The sequence below is a fragment of the Podarcis cretensis genome (assembly GCF_951804945.1).
Source record: "Podarcis cretensis genome assembly, chromosome: 16".
Classification (NCBI taxonomy): domain Eukaryota; kingdom Metazoa; phylum Chordata; class Lepidosauria; order Squamata; family Lacertidae; genus Podarcis; species Podarcis cretensis.
The window spans coordinates 8087805-8106673 of record NC_137186.1 but is presented as its reverse complement, the minus strand read 5'-3'; the positions used below and the strand labels follow the sequence as shown (position 1 = coordinate 8106673).

General features: G+C 42.8%; 1 long non-coding RNA gene across 1 annotated transcript; it reads right to left on the bottom strand.

The window, feature by feature from the left end:
• Positions 1–264: 264 nt before the first annotated feature.
• On the bottom strand, positions 265–3996 carry LOC307205888. The gene is made up of 2 exons (XR_013834156.1): positions 3850–3996; positions 265–385 (listed from the first exon to the last, which is right to left on the bottom strand). It is a non-coding gene; the product is annotated as an uncharacterized lncRNA (long non-coding RNA).
• Positions 3997–18869: the final 14873 nt, after the last annotated feature.

Here is an 18869-nt window from a genome sequence, read left to right as displayed (position 1 = left end):
GGGAAGACCCAGCATTTCTGACACCTGAGCCCATACAATCACCAGCCATTCACCCAACACATGCAATTCAGGGACCATTTCCCCCCTTTCCTCTGGGGATCATGTTCAGATTCAAAAGAGGAATAAGTTAATCCTTCTCTCAGTAAAGGAGCTGTCACCAGAGGGGTAGAGCGCTAGTTGTATTTCAGGCCAGATGCAGTGAGCCCCACATTTATTCACATAAAGTTGATGTCGGCTATTCTACTGAAACCGCCTCTATGTATCTTAGACGTTGTAGTACTTCGACCAGGAACAGGAAAAGGAAAAGGAACACGAACAGGAATGGGACGTGGCTGGATGGATACACTGATGTTCATAGATGACATCTTGAACGGCAGCTGTTAATCTGAAAAAAAGGAGAGAAACACTTAGAATCATAGAATTGAAGAATTTGATTATGGTTATAGATGACATTGTGGAAAGGCAGCTCTGAAAAAAGAGGGACATCTAGTCCAACCCCCTGCAGTGCAAAAACTCAACTCAAGCATCCATGACAGATGGCCCTTGACATCCACATAAATAACACAGGCAAGGAAAGATTGGAAAAACACATAAAAAGAAAGAAAATGAATTAACAAATTCCCCTCGAAAAGAGACAGTAAAACAGGACATTAAGATATTACAAATACAGTTTTCAATGATAATAAATCAGGAAATAGGGTGGAAGATTGAATATGTAAAACAGAAGCAATTAGAGAAAAAGGAGGGTGTCCTCACCCCCTCAGGTCGAAAGGAATGCAAAGAGATCACGTGCAGAGGGGGCTGCTTAGAGAGAGAGTCCTTTGTTTCCTTGCCTAATGAATATGTAATGAAGGAAAGACCATACATGGTATAATGAGTATTGTGTCGTAACTTTAGATTGGAGGAAGTTTATGCATATGTACTGCTTTCATAGATAACAGCTATGTAAATTAAGAAGGCCCCACCCTTTTGGTCTTGCTCAGCTTTTGGAGAGTGATCCCACTGAGCCATTATTGCTGGCAATAAACACCCTTTGTTTTCTCAGCGCTGCATGGAGATTTCCTTCAGCCTCCAACCTTCATTTTGCTACACCAGGATCAGTTCATCATTCCACAAGCCCCATGTTGAGGAAAGAGATCCGCTGGGTTTTCAGCCTCCCCATGAAGTCAGCCAGCGTTGAACCTTGCCATGGGGCAACTCAAGTAAGGAAGTTCTCAATGGGGGACCAGGGTGCAGATTCCAACCAGGCAGATACTCAACCCAAGCTTGGGCGTGTCTTAACCAATCCTCCCCTCAGGATGCTAATGGTCCCCCCCCCCAATAGTGTGCTAATAGTTCCCAATGCCTTTTCTGCCCTCACACAAAAACGTCCTTCCGCCTAAGAAGGAAGGTTATAATTTCACTGAGGGAAAGGTGAAAGAAACCCCAACCAAGTGCCAATCAGGTTGAGCAAAATAATAGTAATTTCCAGCCCTGTCAACCAGCAACCCAAAATTGCTCAGTGAGGACACTAACCCCAGTGTCCTACCCATGTCCGGGTAGGAAGCTCTCCAAGCAAAATAGCTCTGAGCTCCAGGGGAAGCAGCCTGATGCAGGCTTTTGGCTCCTCTTTGCTTTTGGGACAGCTTTTCCCATCAGCCACATCACACAGACAGGATACTGGGAAAACCTTGCCCTGTATTCTGCTGCAGTCTGTGGGTCACCAGGCAAAGACATCCCACACTTAATGGGCATGGAATGGTTCTTGCAGCAGACTATTCTGCTTTTGTAGAATACAGCAGTTCAGTATTCCATAAGCTGTACTCTTTTAAGGGTGCTCAAAACAGGGAGGGAAGCCATGACTGCTGAAAGTTGTATCATAGTGTGTCTAATCTATGCTGCAATTTTGGTCTGAGGACAATAATAGACATACGCAGACGTAACAGTTAGCCCAGTGTTCTGGATCAGTGCAAGGAAAAAATGTGGGTGTTGATGTTGGAGTGAGGAGAAAAGATTAAAGAAACCCACAGAGAACAGGTTCTATGCTGAAACTAAGTCAGAGGAAATTTTACATTCCAGAAACAAAGGAAGAACAACCTTCAAGGCTTTGTAGTAATTCAGACATTGATATTGATTACAAAGATCATACATGCACATCCAGAGTTGTATCATGTTTCAAGTGGAATACAAGTTGGAAGCATTCAAAAAAATGTCCCTCAACTTGAGATAAATTCCATAGCAAAAGCAAGGAAGAAGAAGAAGAAGAAGAAGAAGAAGAAGAGGAGGAGGAGGAGGAGGAGGAGGAGGAGGAGGAGGAGGAGGAGGAAAAGCCTAGTGAATAGAAATTGGGAGCAACACATCCTAGGAAACAACTGCACATTTGTAAGACAAACATGGTTGAGCCAAGCATCTGGGCATCCTGCAAACGGGACGCTTGGCATTTCTGGCACTTAGGCCCATGAGATCATCAATCGTAAAACAAGCCATGCCAAGTTCATCAATTGCCAGTCTAGGCATTCTGCTGCTCTGAGTGCTCCCTTTAATAGCATGAATAATGTCTAATTGGCAGAGAGTATTGGTTCCTGGAGAATCACAACAAATCAAACTTGGATGACAATGACAATTACCCCAGTTAGTAGCATTCGATTCATTAAATCAACACTGACAGCAGCATTTTTAAATTATTATTTTTTGCTACATTTTTATTTGAGCATCCCCCCCCCCCTTGGTGCTTTCTTTTTTAAAAATCTATTTATATTCTTTCTAACAATGGGTACCCGTTCCCTATGATCTCTCCACTAAGCCTATTCAACCTGTAAAAAATTGGACAGCGGAGCGTGATTGTAGCAGTTGGTGGTATCAGATTCATTAAATCAGCAGGGACAGAAGGCATTTTGGAGTGATGCAGCTGGATATGAAATGATAAGCAAGACATTTAATCCAATTTATTCATGTTTCATGCCTCCAATTTGAATAACAGTGGTAAGAACAACAACCATCAGTACCCATGAATAACAAGAAGAAGAGATAGTGGTACGCAGTGCAGAACAACATGATAGCAGAATCTGCAAGTCAGTAAAAAAATGATCATAAAAAACAAGCCAGCAATAGTGTTGTTGGTGTGGCCTTTTGGTGGTGCCCCCACTCAGCTTTTCTCACTTTAGTTGTGACCTCCATTTCTCCAGCAACAGAAAACATGTATGTTCTTCTCATCCATGGGACAAGGATTAGGTTTTTGGGCAATGGCATGTATATCGACCCTTAAGGACCTCTGCCCTCCTCATCCCCGTTTCCTTTAGCGCTGTGCTTTTTAGATTTCAAGCCTGTGAGCAGAAAATGAGCATTTGAAAGATATTCTTGGAGCCTTTTGTAGAAATGTAGGTTAAATACACTTTGAAGAAACAAATGACAATAAGCTCATTTCCCAGAATTCTGAATATATGTGATAGATATATGTGATAGATATATAGACTATAGATTGCATTAAATAAAACTTCATGTTGTATCTCTGGCATCTCAAGGCAGGCAACTGAAAGGGCCGTGCCTGAAACCCGGGACAGCCACCACCAGTCCATGTGCACCAGGATGGGGGAAGGACATCTTTGGCCCTCCAAATGCTGTTGGACTCCAACACCCATCAGGCCCAACTGCCACAGCCAAGGGCCAGGAATGATGGGAGTTGTAGTCCAGCATCTCTGGGAGGAACATAGATATTCCCCATCCCTTCCTACATATCTAATTCTCCAAAGCGCCCAGCAAATGACAAACATGATGAGCAAGGAAAAGCAGGTCAAGGTTCAAAGAAAGAGACAGAGAGAGTGAAATTTGGAAATAAAGAGGGTGCAAAAGGCATGGAGTTCTCTCACTTACCAAGGTCTCAGGAGAAGTACTCAGGTGAAGGTGAGGGGAGCTGTTGTTAGAATCGTGGGCAGCAAGTCCTTTTATACGATTCCAAGACTGCAACTCCCTCCCTTGTAGACGAAAACTGCCTTCAGGTGTCCTACCCTCCCTGACTAATTGTTGAACATGGACTTTATCCAGCCATTCCTGAGCCGCCCTGTGTTCATTAGCATGTGGTTTTTTCCAATTCCATTCCCTTTTCATTATCCTCCTATTTACTCATTTTGATGACTAATAATTATGATACGTTTTTCAATAGGTGTTGACCCCTGCTTCATAAAGAATGTGTGCATGTCAGGGTTACAAGCCCCCAGTCCACTCAATTCTAGAGATTGGTGTAAAGCCCATCTTCCCAGGCATGGGTGGTTCCATCTGGTTCATAGAAGACCTTTTATACTTCCTTTTAAAAAAAGTCTTTGAAATTGAATTCACTCTGGGTGGCTTCCAACCAAATATTAAAAATAATACAGCATCAGACATTAAAAACTTCCCTAAACAGGGCCGCCTTCAGTTGTCTTTTATAATTAAAATAGTTTTTTATAGCCTTGACCTCTGCTGGGAGGGTGTTCCACAGGGCGGGCGCCACTACTGAGAAAGCTCTCTGCCTGGTTCCCTGTAATAGGGATCCACTGTAATAGGCAGCAAGGGATCCACCAGAAGGCCTCGGTGCTGGACCTCAGTGTCCGGACTGTATGATGGGGGTGGAGACACTCCTTCAGGTATACAGGACCGAGGCCATTTAGGGCTTTAAAGGTCAGCACCAACACTTTAAATTGTGCTTGGAAACGTACTAGGAGCCAATGAAGATCTTTCAGGACTGGTGTTATATGATCTCGGCGGCCACTCCCAGTCACCAGTCTAGCTGCCGCATTCTGGATTAATTGCAGTTTCCGAGTCACCTTCAAAGGTAGCCCCACGTAGAGCACATTGCAGTAGTCCAAGTGGTAGATAACTAGAGCATGCACCACTCTGGCAAGACAGTCTGCAGACAGGTAGGCTCTCAGCCTGCATACCAGATGGAGCTGGTAAACAGCTTCCCTACCACAGAATTAACCATGGACAGCTGTGAGTCCAAAATGACTCCCAGGCTGCGCACCTGGTCCTTCAGGGGCACAGTTACCCCATTCAGGACCAGGGAGTCCTCCACACCAGCCCGCCCCCTGTCCCCCAAGAACAGTATTTCTGTCTTGTCAGGATTCAACCTCAATCCATTAGCTGCCATCCATCCTCCAAACGCCTCCAGGCACTCACACAGGACCTTCACCGCCTTTACTGGTTCTGATTTAAAAGAGAGGTAGAGCTGGGTATTATCCGCATATTGATGAACACCCAGCTCACCCCCCCCCCCCAGAGATCTCTCCTAGCGGCTGCATGTAGATGTTATGTGTAATCCCCATCTTTCCAGTCTGGAGCAGCTTTATATGTTTCTTTTAGAAGCCATTTTAAGTTTCCCTACATATGTTTGCTTTAAACAAAGCCCTCTAAATTGAATTCAGGGGACATCAGCCTCAAAGGGAGCTTCCCTGTGTAGTCTGGCCATTGGTCCATCTAGCTCAGTATTATCCTCCCCTTTTTCCTCTCCTTGTAATTTCTGAACTTGATCATTGTGGTTTGCAGAACTTTCATTGGTTTTATTAATAAATATATCGTTTTCACCTTCATGATGCTTCATTGTGAGTGGCGGGGGGTGAGGATGACAAATACCTACAAAAAATAATAACAGAACACTGAATGACTTACGGCATGGAAATATGGCAAAATGAGCTTGCGAATGAGAAAATGAGAACCTGAAACTGAAATTCTTTGTCCATCCTTTCATACAAAATTGCAAGAGAAGACTTTCAGTCAATCTCTGTACACATCCTCACATACAAAAGAGAGAGACGAGAGTAGGATAAACCCATTGCTTCTTTCCCCCAGTAACAACTAGTGGCTGTGCCTCTGCTCTCACCTGAAGGAGAGACGCCAATCATGTTTGCACAATATACAAACATGGATCAGAATAGAGCTGAGATGGCATTCACCAAACATGCCAAAATCTGAAATGATGCATCAATTACGGCAACCCAGAACCAATAAAGATGAAAGCAACAATACACCAAGCATGAAAGAGCAACATCACAAACCAATTAGCAGGAACAGAGTGAATATCCAAAATGAGCTGCTGCCTCCATCTCAAGCTAAACCACAAATGCAATTGAAAAACAAGCCTTTTTCAATATAGCACATGAAATCCCCACAGATAATTCGAATGTGTAATCATTTTGGCCAGCATACACTTAGCAATTTTGGTTCTTCAGGATTGACTCAGTAGATCAAAGCGCCTAAGTGGCTGTAACACCCATCCCTTCTCTATATCAGCATCTATTTCATAATCATTTCTTTCTCTTTTATCCTACATTATTTTGTAAAGGTTGCATGGAAGCTTCCATCCACAATAGGGTCATTTTCCCCAAATGAAAAATACAGAAGTATACATGGTCACAACATTGAGATTGCTGGCAATGAAACTGATTTAATATTTTGTTAGCATGTTTCATAGGCAAGCCTCCTGGAGAAACACTGGTTGACACGGAAATTGCTCCGCCAAGGTATAGCTCCATTGATTCTTTGTGATCGGTTCCAGTCTGGCTGGCAGATAGCAGTCCTGAACTCTCTGCAGAAATTGGGCCTTGCTCCTGAAGCCATCTGAAATTTGGGAATGGATCAAGCAAGGTCTGTGGTCAGGCAAGTAATTATGGACATAGAGAGACAACAGGACTGCTTGAGGTCCCCTGATTACATAATTGCAGAACACAAGAGATATTGCTGTCCCAGAAGGGCCTTTACTCTTGCCAGAAGTTTGGCTCTGCCCTTGCTGGTTCTGGAATAAGGTTACCAGATTTTTTTAAAAATTAAAATATTTATTAAGAAGTAATATCTTCTCTTCTGTCATCTCCTCTGTCGCGCGGCCTTCTTCTGGGCCCCAGCCTACTCTCTTGGAGCGCTATCCACCATGGAGTAGGCTTGGGTCAGACCTGGGCTCAGCAGCAGCATGCGGCAAGGTCGGGGCTCCCCTCTTTTTTCTCCTTCCTCTTTCTCTCTCTTCCTTCTCCTCTCCTCCTCCTCCCTGCGTCAGTTCTGGGGTTTTCCTTGCCCTGGAGTGCTGCTGGGTGGGTGGCTGGGCACTCTTGCTCCCAGCTAGATTTGGGTTGTGGGAATGTGTGTCAGCGGTTCCCCCAGTTGATGCACCAGGCGTTCCTGGTTCCCCCTTGGTATGGCGACAGCAGTGGGAGTCTCAGCAGCCCAAAGCCAATCTGGTAGCGCAATTGGCTCTGGCTGGCTTCAGAAGCTGCTCACTGCCGTGGTGCCCACCATTTTACCTCGCCAGAAGTCCCCATATGATGTCTCTTGTGACGTTGAACCAATCACACAACAATCATTCCCTACCAATAAATCTACAACACTTAAAATATAAATCTGGGGACATTAAATGAAATCCGGGGACAGATTTTATCTGGGGACGGATTTGTGAATCCAGGGATTGTCCCCGGGAAATGGGGACATCTGGTAACCATATTCTGGAAGGATCTTTTGGGAACCTCCAGTATGCTTAGAGATTTGCGCCTGCCCATTAGGGGAAATAGGAAGGCCTGAACACTTATTTTTTAGATGTCCTTTTTATGATGAGGCACGTAGAAATACCATTGACCCCCATCTGGTGAGGCTTGCTGACCTTCCGGACAAGCCTAAACTCAATTTTCTCCTCTTAGGCAAAAATCACAAGATGACCCGGATGTTCGCCAGATTCTGTGCACAGATTTGTAGGTGCAGAACAAATAGATCGCTAGGAAAACTGCCGTAACCAGCCTCCTGAGTGTCCGAGGGGCAATCTGCATGTTTGTTTAACCTTAGATCTCTTTGTGTTAATGCGACTATATTAATTTTAATCTATAAGCTGTTATTGTATATTGCTCTAAAATGTCTATTTCACTCTTGTGAAAGCAGTCTCAGTTGTGCTTCTTGAACTGGTCTTTGACCGTAACAATAAATTATATAATAATGCTGAGTCATCTGGATTTGAAGTGGGCCAAAGAGAGGAATATCTCAGCAGCTGAGCAAAGTAGTTTTTCAAAAAGGCCATTCTGCAACATGTCCTGCATTCTCAGGGATGGGGAAAAGGTTCACTTCAGGCAAAAGAAGGAAGGCGACAAAACTAGAATAAGCTAATTCTGTATTCGATTGGCTCTGGTCTAACGCAACTAGTTACATTGGATAAATGTTGGAGGGTGTGGTATTCTATCCATTAAGCCACAGATAGGGATGAAACCTCAATTCACTGGAATCTCAAAAAGGGGGGAATTCTTATTCCCCAAAAGGAGACAAGAAAGCCAACCAAATTACATAACATCCCCACATGCTCCTATGTATCCATAGTAGCAAACTTAGAGCCATGTGCAAATTTATGTCCCCTCCAGATCCTCCATGGCAATTAAGCATAATAAGCTTCTACAAAGAATTATCACATTTTATGCCCCAGAGGTGTGAGAAGTTGTGGTGCCAATTTTCATCTCAAATACAAATTTCAGTCTAAATTCCTTTGGATTTCTGTAGCAAAGGTTTATAATCCTATTGCCTATCATGAGAAATTTGTATGCCATGAAATTAAATCATCTGTTATTGAAGTGGGCCAAAGAGAATAACACCTCAGGAACTGAGCAAACTCATTTTCAAAATGGCCATTCTGCAAAATGCCTGCATTTTTAGGGATGGGGGAGATGTTCAATTCAGGAAGAAGGAGGATGGGGACAAAACTAGAAAGAGCTGCCTCTGTCTGCCATTGACTCTGGTCTCACCCATTTCGTGGCTTCATGAATATGTCAGCAGGCTCATTTTGTTTCTAGAGTATGAGCGGAGGATTTTTTTTCTTTTAAATACAATTGCAAAGTGAACAGAGGCAGACTTCCTTGTGCGTGAATCTTCCACGGGTTTTCAAGGTAATCCCGCTTCCTCCCATTTCCTTTTCTCTGCCTCTCTCTCTGAGATTTTGTTTTTTTTATATAAATATTTTTATTAATTTCCAATTTTTAACAGAAACAAAAAACAACAGAGAAAACAAACAAACAAAAAAAAACTCATATTTTCATAACCTTATTTTCATAACCCTCTTTTCCCGGACTTCCCCATACCTTTCCCTTTTTGCATCCTTGGTTTAGTACCATTATTCAGCAACCTATCTTACCCAATTAAATAAAAATTTGTCCTCTTTCTCTATTCCACCCTAAATTTTAAACCCAATTATCGCTGCAATTCTACGTCTTCTTTTCCCTCAGCATTTTAACACTCCTCAGTTTTATAATAATTCTTAAGATACATCTTAAATTTCTTCCAATCTTCTTCCACAGTCTCTTTCTCTTGGTCGCGGATTCTGCCGGTCATTTCTGCCAGTCCCATAAAGTCAATCACTTTCGCCTGCCATTCCTCCAGCGTGGGTAGCTCTTGTGTCTTCCAATACTTTGCTAGAAGAATCCTTGCTGCCGTAGTAGCGTACAAAAAGAAATTCTTATCCTTCTTCGGCACCAACTGGCCGACCATACCCAAGAGAAATGCCTCTGGTTTCTTGTTAAAGGTGCACTTAAGCACTTTCTTAATTTCATTATAAATCATTTCCCAGAAGGCCTTAATCTTTGGGCAGGTCCACCAAAGGTGGAAAAAGGTACCCTCAGTCTCTTTACATTTCCAGCATTTGTTATTGGGCAAATGGTAAATCTTCGCAAGCTTGACTGGGGTCATGTACCACCTATAAATCATTTTCATAATGTTTTCTCGTAAGGCATTGCATGCCGTAAATTTAATACCTGTGGTCCATAACTGCTCCCAGTCAGCAAACATAATGTCATGACCTATGTCCTGTGCCCATTTAACCATAGCAGACTTCACTGTCTCATCTATTGTATTCCACTTCAACAGCAAGTTGTACATTCTTGATAAATTCTTAGTATTGGGTTCTAACAATTCTGTTTCCAATTTCGATTTCTCCACCTGGAAACCAATTTTCCTGTCTTGTTTGAAAGCCTCCATTATTTGAAAATAATGGAGCCAATCTCGTACCTTGGACTTTATTTTCTCATAACTTTGTAATTTAAATTCACCACCTTCTTGTTCTAAAATCTCAGAGTATTTCGGCCAATTGGTTGTCATATTAAGTTTCTTTACTTCCTTAGCCTCCATAGGTGAAAGCCACCTGGGAGTTTTGTTTTCCAGTAAATCTTTATACCGTATCCATACATTATATAGTGCTTTCCTGACAATATGATTTTTGAAACCCTTATACACTTTAACCTTGTCATACCAGATGTATGCATGCCAACCAAAATTATTGTCAAATCCTTCCAAATCTAGAATGTCTGCATTTTCAAGAAGTAGCCAATCTTTTAACCAGCAGAAAGCTGCCGATTCATAGTAAAGTCTTAAGTCCGGCAGGGCAAACCCCCCTCTTTCTTTAGAGTCGGTAAGTATCTTAAACTTAATTCTGGGCTTTTTGCCCTGCCAGACAAATTTAGATATGTCTTTCTGCCACTTCTTGAAACAGTCCAGTTTATCAACAATTTGTAATGTCTGAAACAAAAATAACATTCTAGGCAATACATTCATTTTGATCACAGCAATTCGACCTAACAAGGAAAGCTTCAGGTTTGACCATATTTCTAAATCTTTCTTTATCTCAGTCCAGCACTTGTCATAGTTGTCCTTAAATAAGTTCACATTCTTAGATGTCATGTTAATCCCCAGGTATTTTACACTCTTTGCCACCACTAACCCAGTTTCCTCTTGGAATCTTTCCCTTTCAACATTTGTTAAGTTCTTTTCCAATACCTTGGTTTTTTGTTTATTCAACTTAAATCCTGCGACCTGGCCAAATACTTGAATTAATTCCAAAGCTCTTTTGGTACTAGTGTCTGGCTCTTGCAAGGTCAGTACTAAGTCATCTGCAAAAGCCTTTAATTTGTAATGTCTGGCTCCGACCTGAATCCCTTTTACCAGCTGATCTCCCCTAATCATATTTAACAGGACCTCCAGGACCGATATAAAAAGTAATGGGGATATTGGGCACCCCTGACGTGTCCCTTTTTCTATAGGTAGTTCATCCATAACCACATTATTTACAATTAACTTCGCCTTTTGCTCAGAATAAATTGCACTTATACCATTTTCAAACCTTTGGCCTACCCCCATCCCATGGAGATTCTTTTTCATAAATTTCCAAGATATATTGTCAAAGGCTTTCTCCGCGTCCACAAAAATTAAAACTGCCTTCGTATTAATGTTCACTGTCAGCATTTCTATAATGTCAATTATATTCCTTACATTAGTAGATATATGCCTACCCGGGAGAAAGCCTGCCTGGTCTTTATGAATCTCCTCCACCAGCACCTTCTTTAGTCTTTTTGCCAAAATGTCTGCAAAAATTTTGTAATCCACGTTAAGTAGTGATATGGGGCGGTAGTTCTTGATCTGTTTTTTATCAACCTCAGTCTTTGGTATAAGTGTGATGAAGGCTTCTTTCCACGTCTCAGGTGCCCTTTTCCCCTCTAATATCTCGTTGCAAACCTCCTTAAGTGGCTGAATTATCCAGTCTTTCAAAGCTTTGTAATATCTGGAGGTTAGTCCATCTGGCCCTGGAGATTTCCCCAATTGCATGTTTTGAATGGCACCCTCGATTTCTTGTTCAGTTATTTTCTCATTTAAAAACGCTGTACTTTGTTGCGAAATTTTTTGTAATCCATATTTCTTAAGAAATTCTTCAATATCTCTTTCGTTTTCCGGCCCTTGTGCATACAGTCTTCTGAAATAGCTCTGAAAACAGTTGCTGATCTCATTTGGTTTCGAAATATTCTTTCCATCTACCTCCAAACTTGTAACTGTGTTCAATTTCAATCTCTTCTTCAATTGCCATGACAGGAGTTTCCCACATTTATCTGCCGATTCAAATGTCTTTTGTCTCATTCGTTTAATTTTCCATTCAATCTCCTGATTCATCAATTCCATATATTGCTTCTGATACAATTTGATTTGTCTCAAGATCTCATGTGACTTTGGGTTGGATCTCAGTTTCTTTTCACTGTCTTTTATCCTTTCCAAAATTTTATCTTTCTTCTCCTGTTGTTTCCTCCTTTTCAAGGAGTTCTGCTGTATCAAGAAACCCCTCATCACGGCCTTGCTTGCGTCCCAGATCACTCGTTTCTCCACTTCTGTCCTTAGATTTATCTCAAAATAGTCCTTCAAAGTCTTTTGGGCCTTTTGGTACACCTCTGGATCTTTAAATAGGGTGTCATTCATTCTCCATCTGAAAGAGCCAGCTGTTGTTGTTCTCATTTCCATCTTTACTGCATTGTGGTCGGAGCATGTCTTTGGGCAGATTTCCACTTTCTTTATCTTAGGAGCCATCCCACTAGTAATCCATATTTGATCTATTCTTGTCCAGGTCATCTGTGATTCAGAAAAGAATGTTCCCTCCCTCTCGAGAGGATTTCTTATTCTCCAAATGTCGATCAAGTCCAAGTTGTCAGTCATTTCAAAAAAAGTCTTAGGTAGTCTCCCGTCCTTGGAGATCACCTGTCTTTGCGCTTTGTCCATGTTTGTAGAGACAACCCCGTTCATATCGCCTAATAAAATCACCTTGTAATCCAGATAATTTGTTAATGTCTCATGTAATTTCTTATAAAATTCTGCCTTCCCTTCATTTGGTGCATAGATTCCAAATATCAAAATTTTTTCTCCTTGGATCTGTATCTCAATTGCCAAGATTCTGCCCTGTTCATCTTTAAAAATCTGTCTTGGAGCCAATTTCTCTTTTGCGTATATCACCACTCCTCTTTTCTTGACTTTATCTGATGAAATGAATTCTTGTCCCAATCTTTTATTTATAAGAAATCTTCTGTGTGCTCTTGTCACGTGGGTTTCTTGTAAGCAGATCAGATCCAATTGTTCTTTCTTCAAAATGTGAAAAACCTCACGCCTTTTCCTGGGAAGGTTCAGTCCATTACAATTCCAAGTTAAGATTCTCAGAGACATTGTTAATTAGTTACCTCCAACTGCACCCTGCAGCTGTTCTTCGTCCGTTGGTGATTTGAGTCCAAATGTCAAGTTCCCCAGGTCTGTGTCTGCAGTTGAATTGAGGACCCCTTTCACCAGGTCTTCTCCGTATTTATGTAGGAACTGTTCTTTATCTTGTATGGTTTTTATCTTGACTTTCTTTCCTTGGAAGTTGAAAGACAAACCCTGTGGAAATTCCCACCTGAAGGGTACGTTGTTCTTTTTCAGCAGGTCCACCAGAGTCTTGAACTGAGTTCTCACCTCCAAAATGTATTTTGGAATATCCCTGTAAATTTGCACAGAGACGTTTTGAATCTGAAGTGTTTTCTGGTAATGCAAATTAAGTATCTTGTCTCTCTCCTCTTTCGACCTCAATGTAATCAGGCAATCCCTTGGAATCTTCCTGCCTTGCCTTCTACCCAATCTGAAGGCGGTTGTAATCTCAAATTCTGTTCCCTCTAGATTTTCCTGCCAAAAGTCTGAAATTTCTTTTGTAAGAAAGTCCACTAGGTTGTCCCCCTCACTCTCAGGAACCAACCTAAGTCTTAAGTTCTTCTCCTTACGCTGCATGTCCCATAAGGAAAGGGTCGCCTCATGCTGGTCAAGCCTCCTACAAACAGGAACTAAATTTTCCTGTGTAGATTCCGCAGTAGATTTAGCCTCTTCTGCAATTTTCCTTATTGTGGCGTTCTCCTCTACCAACTGTTGTATAATCTGTGTATTAGACGTTACGCTCTTCGTGTTTAATTCCAATTTTGCCGTTAGATCTGCCAATTGCTTGGTATTTTCTGTACTCTGTTTATTCAGTCTTTCTAAAGATTCATTTATCTTCAATAATGCCTGCGTCACTGACTCCATGAATGCACTTATTCCCTTTTCCTGTCCACCTGGGCCTGTTGGCAATAGTCCTGATAAAGAGCCCCTTTTCTTTTGTGCTGCCTTAGCCTTGGATCTTGTTGCTATCTCATCTACAGGGCCGCTCATGTCCCAAGGTCGTTCTCACAGGAACAGGTTTGAATGGAAAAAGCCAGTGACTAACAATCGTGTTGCAACTGTTACTTCCAGCCCTCTAGAGGGAGCTGAGACCTTCAAAACAGCAAAGAAACAATGAATCCAAAAGTCCTCAGAGGGAAAAGTTACTAAAAACTTCTCTCAGCCTTTTAGTTGCAACCATATAATTTTTACAAAGTCTCAATAAATTGTAGCAAGTAAGGTCTCCTCTTTGCAATGTCTTTGACAGCTCCCTGTCAAAATGTATCACTCAGGCAGTCCGTTCCCAAGGATAGAGTCTGCGGTAGATTGTCCTTTAAAAAGTTTCCCTGCAGGTTTCCTTTCTTTTTCACCCCCCCCCCCGTTCCTGCTCCCTAGGGGGGAGGACTTAAATCAATGCTGGGGTTGATCCTTTTTTTTTAAAATTCCCTTAAAAGATATCAATTGCAGCTTACCAAGTCCGTTGCTTTAGCAGTCATGCAATCTGGGGAAGGCAGACTTCCTTTGTTTACCGTCCCCACTTTCGGCCGAATTTTAAAAGAAGTTGAATTTAAAGTCCCGAAAGGGTTGCCAATCCTACTCACGGGAATCTCTTTCAGTCCAAATAACAGGAAGAAGTCAGCGCTCTCCGCTAATGGCGATGCGGCTTCACTCCGCGAGCTGGGTAGCGACTCTCAGCTCAGCGCTCCCCCGATGCTCCTCCGGAGCCTTTAAAAAGGCTCTTTCGCAGTAAAAGGGGGCGCAAACGATGCCCACCGAGTCTCCTTGTTCACAGGCTTCCGCGCCTGTGATTTTAGGGGTCCCCGCTTCGCCGCAGCGGTCAGACCCGAACTCGCGGAGCAGCTCTCTCTCCGGAGAACGGAGAGCGAGCCGCCATTAGCGCCGGCGCCAACCGGAAGTCCCCCTCTCTCTCTGAGATTTTGGAGTGAGAATACGAATAGATCTACCCAGATATAAGAGTCTTGGTCACAAGTGATGTATTCTGCCTGCAGATGAGCAGAGGTGATTAATTCACATTTTCATGAGCCAGCTATGTTGATCAAGGGGATGAATAAATTCACTTTGTCTCAATTTTGGAATACCTGTTTCTTTTTCCCCAGCTAGAGATAAAAATATTTTCCGATTATGAAGTTATTGTTCTTTAAATAGGCCATGGGTTGTTGTCTGCTTTCCAAAGAAGAGGAATACTTATGGTATATAATATGGAGTTTATTTCCCTACAGTATCTGCATTGGTGCTGTCCAATTCCCAGTTCCATTATGTGCCTTTAATTCTAATTTATGTAGGTTTATGAATGTCTTCATGGAATGGGACATGAAAAAAGAAAACATGTACAGTGGCACTTCTGGCACCTAGGCCCATGAGATAATCAATCGTGAAGCCATGCCGAGTTCATCAGTTGCCGGTGAGGGCATCCTGCCGTTCTGTGTGCTCCCTTTAATAGCATGAATAGCGTCCAGAGAAGCCATATCCCAGGCCAGCTCCAAAGGAGGATGTGCTCCCACAGCCAGTATATCCTCCTACACGAACTGGCTCACACTAGGCAGAGAGTATTGGTCCTGGGAGGGTCACAACAACTGGAAGTGGCTCGATGATTATTTCTGATGCTGATACCTGAGTGATGCGATCAACACTGGCAGCAGGATTTATGGTGAGGCTATTTGAAGGCACTCCACCATCACTTAAGCCCTCAAAGGCTCCATAGCCCCCATAGATCCCCATTAGCGCAAAAGCATTGTAGGCAGTGCCAAAGCTAGGATACATTTTGGAGTGATGGGTCCTGGATCTGAAAAGATGATAAGCAAACATTCATGCAATTTATTCATGATTCACACATCCAATTTATTACAAAACAACAACCAAAACAACAAGCCCTACCTCCGTCAGTGAAGAAGGAGAGGAAGAAAAGGAGATTATAACACAATCTGCAATCCATTTTTAAAAACCCTATCTTTAAAAATACCCAATCCAGCAAGGGTGCAGCAGTCCAGAATTGGAGGCCTCTTGGTGGTGTCACCAATGGGTTTGTCTCTGTTGCAACCTCATGAGATGGTCTTCTTCCAGGCAGCTCCCCACTTTTGGAACCCATTCCACACTGAAGTGTGTCTATCATCCTTATGATTAACTTTGAGAACAGATCTAATAGCATTCTTGTTTACCCTTGTCTGTTCATGCAAACCCTGAAATTATTACATTTTCCTGCATTTCTTTTAGGTTTCTAGGAGTTGTCCAGACCCCTCAGAATCAACTATGAAGGGTGTGAGAGCACAGGAAAACTCAAAGAAATGTAAGCTATTAATTAGTGTTCTTCCCTTTCTCATACACAAACCCTTTCTCTTGACTGGACCATTTTATGTTGTGTTTACCTATGTTGTTGATTGTTAAGATTTAATACTATAAAAATATTAAATAAATATCTGACTATTGATAGGCCAATGCCTTCAGTGGTCGCACATTCCATGGTACTGTTCATCTTCATGTTTGGTTGGAATCTCATAAAACTCAAAAAATCCAGTTTCTTGTAATATTAACTTTTTGCTTCAACTCCCATCATCCCTTGGCCAAACTAGCTGAGCTTGATGCTATTTGGAATGCATCAACCCCATGGCAGCCACAGGTTTTCCATTCTTTCTCCAGCAACAGAAAGCAGATATGGAAGGTATGTGGCCTCATAATCACCTCTTACTCACTCCCTTTCCCTTTTATGCTGTGCTTTTTCAGTTGCAAAGCTAAACTTGCACCAAGAAGCTACCCCTTCAGTGTTTCCTTTTGTTTTCGTTTCTGATTTTTTGCAACATGTTCTAGGAGCCCTGCCAAATACACTTTGGAGAAAGAAATGGCTGGCATCTCAAGGTAGGACAGGAAAGGGGCCCTGCTGAATATTAGGGGAGCCCCCAGCACCAGTCTGTGTGGACCAGGAATAGGGTGGCGGTATCTATGAGTCTCCAGGTGTTGCTGGACTCAAACACCCATCAGGCCCCGCTGGCACAGGCAATGGCCAGGAATGATGGGAGTTGTAGTCCAGCAACTCTGGGAGGACCATCGATATTCCCCGTCCCTCCTGTAGACACGACTGAACCAGATGGAGGATTGCTCTGACTCCATATGAAAGGAGTCTTCCTTCATAGCCAAAGTGCCCGTAGGAAATGAGAAAGATGGTGAGCAAGGAGAGGCAGGTGTGGGTTCAAAGAAGGAGACAAAAAGAGTGAAGTTTGGACAGGAATAGGCAGCAAAAGGCATGGAGTTCTCTCACTTACCAAGGTCTCAAGAGAAGTACCCAAGTGAAGGTGAGAGGAGCTGTTATTAAATTCATGGGCAGCAAGTCCTTTTATACATTTCTAGGACCACAAGTCCCTCCCTTGTAGACAAAAACTGCCTTCAGGTGTCCTACCTTCCCTGATTAATTGTTGGACATGCACTTCATCCTGAGCCACCCTGTATTCTTCTTCTTCTTCTTCTTCTTCTTCTTCTTCTTCTTCTTCTTCTTCTTCCTTGGTATTGCTGTGGAATGTATCTCCAGTTGAGGGGCAAATGTTTGGATGCATCCAACATGTATTGCATTTGAATGCCATAGAAACATAATACAATTCTGAATGTGTATGTATTATCAGTGTCATCAAGATCAATGTTTGAATTCCCTCACTGCAATGCCTGGAAGGCAATTCTTCCTTGGTTTCTGGAATGAAAATGTTCTCTGTCTTTCTTTTATGCATTAAACTTAGCTTCAGCAAAGCAGCTGTTCTCTGTGGGTTTCTTCAATGCTTGTGCCCCACTCCAGCACCAACACCCAACTTAAATCCATATCCCTGAGAAACATAACTCTTTTTTGTGTTGGGGTATTTTACTCTTCAAAGATAAATTTCACCATAAAATGTCCTACATTTTAGGCTAATTGAGGCTGGGAAGGGGAAAAACACTTCCTGTTAGCTAGGGATGATGTGATTTGTAGTCCTGAACATTTGGAGGGCCAAGTTTGGGGATGCCTGAGGTAAGCTATGCCCCACATAATTGACCATATTGCATGGCGCCGCTGGATCTTGGAGGAGGAAGGATGGCTTAGTCAATGCAAACCTCCCAAACTGCAGGGCTGATTGGAGAGCATGGGAGACTATTGGCTCATTCCGGCTCCATAACACCAGCCTCCTCTAAACTCCACTTAGGAGCTTGGAGGTACTGAGTCAGTCCTGAAGAATCCAAATTGCTATGTGTTCTCTTGGCAAGAATGGCTAGACATTCCTATAAGTGTTCACACACCCTTCTCTGTGGGGATTCCATGTCCTATATTCAAAGAGGTTCTCTTTCATTTGCCGTTGTGGTTAGGCTTCAGATGGAGGCAGCAGCTCATTTTGGAAGTTCACTCTGTTCCTCCTAATTGGTTAGAGCTGCTGTTCCTTTAATAGTTGGTGCTCCTATGACAATAATATTTCTAGCTTATTTTATGAGATTATGTGTTCTTTTTAATTAGCGCTAAGTATTGTTGCAGGTGGCGCTGTGGGTTAAAGCCTCAGCGCCTAGGGCTTGCCGATCGAAAGGTCGGCGTTTCGAATCCCTGTGGCGGGGTGCGCTCCCGCTGCTCGGTCCCAGCGCCTGCCAACCTAGCAGTTCGAAAGCACCTCCGGGTGCAAGTAGATAAATAGGGACCGCTTACCAGCGGGAAGGTAAACGGCGTTTCCGTGTGCGGCTCTGGCTCGCCAGAGCAGTGATGTCACGCTGGCCACGTGACCCGGAAGTGTCTCCGGACAGCGCTGGCCCCTGGCCTCTTAAGTGAGATGGGCGCACAACCCCAGAGTCTGTCAAGACTGGCCCGTACGGGCAGGGGTACCTTTACCTTTACCTTTATTGTTGCTTTCATCCTTATTGGTTCTGAACCTCAGTCATTGATGAATCATTTCAAAGGTTGGAGTGTCTGGTATGTGCCAGCTCAG